This window comes from Trichomycterus rosablanca, chromosome 14 (genome assembly GCF_030014385.1).
Source record: "Trichomycterus rosablanca isolate fTriRos1 chromosome 14, fTriRos1.hap1, whole genome shotgun sequence".
Lineage (NCBI taxonomy): Eukaryota > Metazoa > Chordata > Actinopteri > Siluriformes > Trichomycteridae > Trichomycterus > Trichomycterus rosablanca.
The window spans coordinates 705,001-712,500 of NC_086001.1; the positions used below are offsets into that span (position 1 = coordinate 705,001).

Here is a 7,500-nt window from a genome sequence, read left to right on the forward strand (position 1 = left end):
TGTTAATATTAGAACCCGACTGATGAGAACATCTGTAATCATCTGTACTTTCATTTACTCTGATTTATTCTGATCATGGATTAAAGATCTCGGACCTCTGATGATGATGATGGATGTTCTGATCAGCGTCGTTACAGTGATGATGTGAAGGGTTCAGGAATGAGCCTGTGGATTTTTTTTAAATAAACTGGACATGAAAGATCCGTCTGGAAAATCCTCCTTTAATTTCTATTTCTCTTTAAAATATTAGCATTAAAGCTTAAAGAGCACATTTTCTATTATTATTATTATTATTATTATTATTAATATTAATAAAATGGTTCATTACTGTTATCTGCAAACCACAGTTTATTCTCTTCAATCTTTAATTGATTCCCAATGTTTCACTGATCAACTTCATTCTAGTCTGTAAGCATGGCTGGATTACTGACCGGGCCAGTGGGGCCAGTGCCCAGGGGCCCTTGAGGTCAGGGGGCCCTGGCCCAAAACATTTTGCGATGCCTATCAACATTTATGATACAATATATTTTTATTTCCGAGGGCCCTCCATTCTAAGGATCCTCTGACTATTAGGGACTTTGACCCTAGGGCCTCCTTGCTTTTGGGGCCCCTAGTCATGCTTTTGGGCCCCTTATGAAAATGGATGAGGCGTTGTGGCACTGCTCTGACTTCGACTTCTGGCTATTAGGGGTCCTAGGAAAGAGGGGGGCATATTTTTAGAGGGCCCTGGTTATGAGAGCCCCTACCAGGGGGCCCTAGAGAAGAGCAGGGCATACCATTAGAGGGCCCTTGATCACGAGGGCCCCTGCTATGGGGCCCTTGACTTCCATAGAAGTCGTTTACCATGGCTCCTTGACTTTCTAGGAACCTACAAATTGCCAGGCAAGCTACCATATTTCATAACAGACGTTTTATTGCAAATATGCGATTCAGGCCCTTAATTAATGTTTCTGAATTTGTATTGTTTCAAAATTATTATGTTCAATTTCTCTTAAGCGCAGAGACACAAATTAATTTAGCAATTTTGCAATTATTTAAATTTAAGACAAGCAATTTCAACTCTTTGCCCAGGGACCCAGACTATCCTTAATCCGTCCTTGTCTGTAAGTATTAACAACACTCCAAAAAAGTCAGGACGGGGGCGTGTTCCATCAGCGTTCCTATAAATTCCACTTTTTAATGCGTGAGGAACTGAGGACGCTAACTGTTGCAGGCTTGCGAGTCTCGATACGAGACTTTAGCTCCTCAACAGTCCGTGCTCACCGTCGTCTGATTCTCCTCTTCATGATGCTCTGGATATTTTCAACAGGGGACAGATCTGGACTGCAGGCAGGCTGCTCAAGCATGCGCACTCTCGCTGAAATGATCAGGAACTTTCTGGGAAAAGGCGTCGCCATGATGGCAGCACAGTCTCTAAGATCCCACAATACGCCTCAGCGTCAGTGGTACCTTCACACAAGTGCAGGTCACCCATGCCATGATAGATCTTGGCTTTTGCATCTTTCGCTGATAGCAGTCTGGATGCTCCTTTTCATCTTCAGTATGGAGAGCTGTGGACTTATTTGACCACAGCGTGGTTCCTCTGTCTTTTGGCCCATCTTGAGATTACAGCCCACGGCTGATGACTTCTCTGTGTCCATATAGAATAGAACGCCTTTATTTGTCATCTATACATATTCACGTGAACAGTATCCCAGCTTGTTTGGAAGTTGTGGTCAGTGTGCAGGGTCAGCCATTGTACAGCGCCCCTGGAATAGACAGGGTTGAGGGCCTTGCTCAAGGGCCCAAGAGTGGCTGCATGGCAGAGCTGGGATTTGAACTCTCAACCTCTCAGCCCAAAGCTCCACCCACTAGACTACCACTGTCCCTAACAGGGTTTAAATATAAAAACTGTACGGAAAGCTTAAGGTTTATGGAACAGTGGTCTTAAACTGGAAACTGTTGGAATGCGTATTATTCCATTATTGTCCGAAGTCGAGCAAGCTTTACATGGTCATGGACCTGCAGGATTTGGTGCAGGAAAGAGGTTTCAGCTTTGAACTTCACCTTAAAGTCTGAACTGAAGTTGGTTGTTGCTGACATGGATCGTTATACAAAATATAATCATATAAACACACTCGTGTGTGTGTGTGTGTGTGTGTGTGTGTGTGTGTGTGTGTGCGTGCGTGCGTGTGTGCGTGCGTGCGTGTTAACACAATGATCAGTTCTATTTTGATTGCTGTGTTCTGTTGGTGAATGACGTCGGGAGCCTCTGACTGGGTTTGGTGATGGAACACATCTGTGTGGTTTCCCCTTTGATCGTTGTCGGCACAGTTCGGATGGGTGCAGCCACAGGCCCTTTCATATTTGGAATATTCCTCCAGTCTAGCAGGAGCTTCATTGTGCTGGTGTGGGTGTTGCTGAACCGGTTTGCTGGGCGCGGAGTGATGGAACTATTTCAGGAACATTCCTTCAGAGAGGAACTCAGGTGAAGTGATCGAGACCCGGAGCTGGAACACCTGAGCAGGTAGGTGCTCAAACATCGCGGTGTTTTTGTGATCTGATATGTTTAAGTTTAGGATCAGATTCTGTCTCATGGTTCCTGGTTTTAGTTTAATCTGATGTTTGGAGGCTTTTAAAGACTCGAATCTGTGCGGTTCTGTAATCTGAACTTTACTGTAACATCAATAAACATCGAATTCTTTATTAATTTCATTTCATTAAAACTCTATCCTCGATATAGATGAATCTATCAATCTATAATTAATCTATTGATCATATTTAAAAGTTATGAACGTTTTTGAACGAATTTGGAAGTGTGGAAAGTAAACAAACAAAGTTTGAAGGTCTGAAGATGTTTTCATGCAAACGATCAGATTTACACTCTTTATTGGCATCAGACCTTATCACTGCACCACAACTCAGTTTGTTCTTCTTTATTTAGTTCTTTATTCACTGTTTTGCTAAGCCAAGCCATATAGAAGCACTTTGTAGTTCTACAATTACTGACTGTAGTCCCACAGAGCAGGTATTATTTAGGTGGTGGATGATTCTCAGCACTGCAGTGACACTGACATGGTGGTGGTGTGTTAGTGTGTGTTGTGCTGGTATGAGTGGATCAGACACAGCAGCGCTGCTGGAGGTTTTAAACACCGTGTCCACTCACTGTCCACTCTATTAGACACTCCTACCTAGTCGGTCCACCTTGTAGATGTAAAGTCAGAGACGATCGCTCATCTATTGCTGCTGTTTGAGTCGCTCATCTTCTAGACCTTCATCAGTGGTCACAGGACGCTGCCCACGGGGCGCTGTTGGCTGGATGTTTTTGGTTGGTGGACAATTCTCAGTCCAGCTGTAACAGTGAGGTGTTTAAAAATCCACTCATACCAGCACAACACACACTAACACACCACCACCATGTCAGTGTCACTGCAGTGCTGAGAATCATCCACCACCTAAATAATACCTGCTCTGTGGTGGTCCTGTGGGGGTCCTGACCATTGAAGAACAGGGTGAAAGGGGGTAACAAAGCATGTAGAGAAACAGATGGACTACAGTCAGTAATTGTAGAACTACAAAGTGCTTCTATATGGTAAGTGGAGCTGATAACATGGACAGTGTGTGTAGAAACAAGGAGGTGGTTTTAATGTTATGGCTGATCAGTGTATATATACATGTAGCCACATGGGTTCGGGAGTGCTTCAGAAAACTGTTGTCAGTTAACACAGGCCACCACTGCATTAAGAAATACAACCTGAAACCATGAAGTGTTATTTAGTTTGGGAAACGATTTCCACCTCCCTCCTGGTCCTGCGGTACCTCAGTCCTGAATGTTAATCTGAAGGACAGATGGACCAAACCATCACTGTGTGCTGCCAGTACGGGTGTTGGGTTTGTAAAAGAGGAAGTAATGAGGAACACAATGGACTGTACTGTGGAGGAAAGAGACGGGAGGTTCAGGTGTAACAGAGATCAGGACCACGATAGGAAAATGAGGAGGGACAGGGTGAAGATAAAGCAGCTCTGTACAGGATCATTAACCCTATACTTCTATTTTATTATTGATTTATAATGATTCGTTCCGTCCCAAAACTTTCTGCACCCCGACCTCGACCCCATTTTTCACCCAGTAGGATTTTTCCACTTTTAACTCAGTGAGGTTAAACGTGAGCGACGTTTCTGATAAACGAGACTGGAACTTAAAACTGATTTAAAAGCTTCAGCTGCAGGAATGATGAGACGCCAAAAAGCTCCAATTATATTTTTTAAATTAAAAAATATGATGAATTTTGATGAATTTCGGTTTGTGTAGGACTAGAAGAGAAACCACTGTTAAAATGTGTTTTAGATTAATTAATTATTTTAAATTAATATAATTAATTTGAGAGGAATTAAGTGGAAACGTTTGTGGCATCCAGAGCCAGAGAGAAACTGTAAACATTAATATTATAAATATTATGAATATTTGTATTAATTTCATTTATTTAGTCAAAATTACTGCACTGTGATTTATTTATGTTTATTACAGGATTTTAGTCACTCAAATAAGACTTATAAGATGACTGCAGCTCTTGTGGGGTGTGTCCCGGTCTGCAGTGGTCAGTATCTGTCAAATGTGCTCCAAGGAAGGAACAGCGGTAAACCGGCGACAGGGTCATGGGCGACCAAGTGATTAATTTGTTAACTTAAACTTAACAATGAACGTAATTAATCTGGACATCATGGACCAGTGAGGTGCAGATAAACTGAATTGGGAGGAAAAAAGACAGAAACAAAAATTTAAAAACAAGTGCTTATTAATAAATATTGTTTAATTGTTAGATATATAGATACTTTATTTATGCTGAAGGAAATTATTGGCCTCCAGTAGCTGTAAATACAGATGTACAATATACGATATACAACACCATTCATCAGACCGGGACACCTCCTTCCATTGCTCCATAAAATGTTCACTCACTACCTAATATAACCCCCCCCCCCCCCCCCCACTAACAGGTGCCGTGATGAAGAGATAATCAGTGTTATTGACTTCACCTGTGAGTGGTCATAATGTTATGCCTGATCGGTGTATACAGATACTGTAGATGTATTATCCATACAACACAGCTTATAAAACACTATATAATGTATTTAAGTATTTAAGGAACAAAGGTTATCCAACACCAATATCACCCTTATCATATGAGCTCCTTTATCAGCACCGACTGTAACTAAACACTTCCTATCATCTGATCATCTGATCTAAATCTTTCATCAGTGTGAGGGAATCTGATTATTCTGATCTCTTATTATCAGAGCTGCTGGGTTCAGGTCCCGTCAGGTCACAGCGTCTCTACTGGGTTCCAGTCAGGATCAGTCCAGATCTCTGAGCTCAGATCACAGGGGGGGGGGGGTACTTTTGCTGAGATGCTCCTGATGGTTGATGCTCCTGTGTTGAGGTTGAAGATGGGTGGTGGGTACAGTGTGGTGGTTCCTGCTTTAGTTCCAGCTGTGGTTCCTGGTTCCTGATGGATGGATGAGAGAGGAACACGACGTGGTCGTTCATTTCACTGGAACACGGACTGATTTGCATCTGATCAATGAACAAAGGAGTGTGTGTGTGTGTGTGAGTGTGTGTGTGTGTGTGTGTGTGTGAGTGTGTGTGTGTGAGTGTGTGTGAGTGTGTGTGTGTGAGTGTGTGTGTGTGAGTGTGTGTGTGTGAGTGTGTGTGTGTGAGTGTGTGTGTGAGTGTGTGTGTGAGTGTGTGAGTGTGTGTGTGTGTGAGTGTGTGTGTGTGTGAGTGTGTGTGTGTGTGTGAGTGTTTGTGAGTGTGTGTGTGTGTGTGTGAGTGTGTGAGTGTGTGTGTGTGTGAGTGTGTGTGTGAGTGTGTGTGTGTGTGTGTGTGAGTGTGTGTGTGAGTGTGTGTGTGTGTGTGTGTGTGTGTGAGTGTGTGAGTGTGAGTGTGAGTGTGTGTGTGTGTGTGTGTGTGTGTGTGAGTGCTATATAATAATAATATAACCCACAGGGACGTCTCATGCATCTGCTGTATGTTGGTTTGGTGCATCTGTAGATGTTCTAGAGCAGGGGTGTCAAACTCATTATCACCGAGGGCCACATCAGCATTATTGTGGCCCTCAAAGGGCTGATTGTAACGTATCCTGCTGTGAATGCAGTCTGCTGTTTTTCTTGGAGGCTATAATTATATCGTCCTCCTTTACCACAGACACGGCCTCATAACACAAGAGACGCACCACTTTCTCTTCCTGAAGCACAAACTTGTTTTCACTTTCATTACATTTCCTCCTTCTACTTAATTTTCTCACTTATCTTCTTGTACATTTTAGGATCATGTGTAAATATTTCTTATCATCTACTGGTGGGATGTGTCACTTTGCAGGTCACAAAATCAGCCTGCATTTTGAAAGATGCAGTTAATGTAGGATTTTACAGTGTATTTTTAAGACAATCATTCTGCCCTCACTAATAGTTTATCCCCCTTTCTCAGCTAGACAGACAGACAGACAGACAGACAGACAGACAGCTCTCTTCAGAATACAGTCGGTTTATTTGCTTCCCAGCTGTGTGATACACTGTGTGCATCAAAATGAAGTAAAAATACAAACAATAAAAACAATAAAGAACTTAATACAGTAAAAGCACACAGCTGTAGTCAAGTGTTACATCTGGTACAATATGAGATTTAACCAAACGTAAAATAACGAGTTAAAATTGTGTGTAAAGATACTAATTGCTATAGTAACGGTAACAATTGTATTTAATTACGGTAAATTTGTAACTAAAACGCTGTGATATACTCACTAAACATTTACTAACAACTGAGAATATAAACGCCACGACTTACAGACGATGCTTGGGTATTATATTGCAAGATAATTATTTATATTTATTATTATTGTTTACATTACTACCCCGCGTTCTTTTGCCGTAAAAGTCACATGGCTTCCAGCGAAGGTCAAAGTTAGTTGCCATGACTACGATGTCACCGGTTGCCGGTTAAAGGCGCCGGAGTCCCATTAAATTATAAGCGCGTCTCTGTAACGACTCGAACCATCACAACAATCGTACAGTCGTTTAAGCTCTCGCGGGCCACATAACATGACGTGGCGGGCCGGATCTGGCCCGCGGGCCGTGAGTTTGACACCCCTGTTCTAGATGATGAACCTGCTGCTCTGTGTGAAGCACAATAACCTCCTTCATCATAAACCACACTCACCTCACTGACGTGCAGCTTAGAATTGTGGGTATTTTTGGTGGAGCTGGTGAACGAGGTTATAAAAAGATCTGTGGTGATCATCACGCTGATGAGAAGTTCTGTTATATAAAGTCAGTGTGTTCTGAGTGACTTCTCTGTGCCCGTATAAACACCTGATCCAGTCAAACTCAGGAGCTTAAAACTAGCATGAGCAGAATCATCTGTGTTCAGGTGAATATAAAGAGCAGAATCTCTTACAGCCTCGTTTGGTGTCCACATACTTCTGGCCGCTCAGGGCGCTTAGTCCAGGGTTCATCTCAACCACC

General features: G+C 42.5%; 2 protein-coding genes across 6 annotated transcripts in view; both read left to right on the forward strand.

Annotated features, from left to right (window-relative positions):
- tox4b (TOX high mobility group box family member 4 b) overlaps positions 1-203 on the forward strand; it is a 25,213-nt gene extending 25,010 nt beyond the window's left edge. For all 5 annotated transcript variants that reach the window (XM_063008756.1, XM_063008752.1, XM_063008754.1 and 2 more), the window contains one exon: positions 1-203. This exon is cut by the window's left edge and continues 1,257 nt beyond it. The gene's annotated coding sequence lies outside the window, so the exon portion shown is untranslated.
- A 2,217-nt stretch (positions 204-2,420) lies between these two features.
- The window catches only part of LOC134327063 (adenylate cyclase type 4-like), a 31,805-nt gene continuing 26,725 nt past the window's right edge, over positions 2,421-7,500 (forward strand). The window contains exon 1 of the mRNA XM_063009133.1: positions 2,421-2,506. The gene's annotated coding sequence lies outside the window, so the exon portion shown is untranslated. The remainder of the gene's footprint in view (positions 2,507-7,500) is intronic.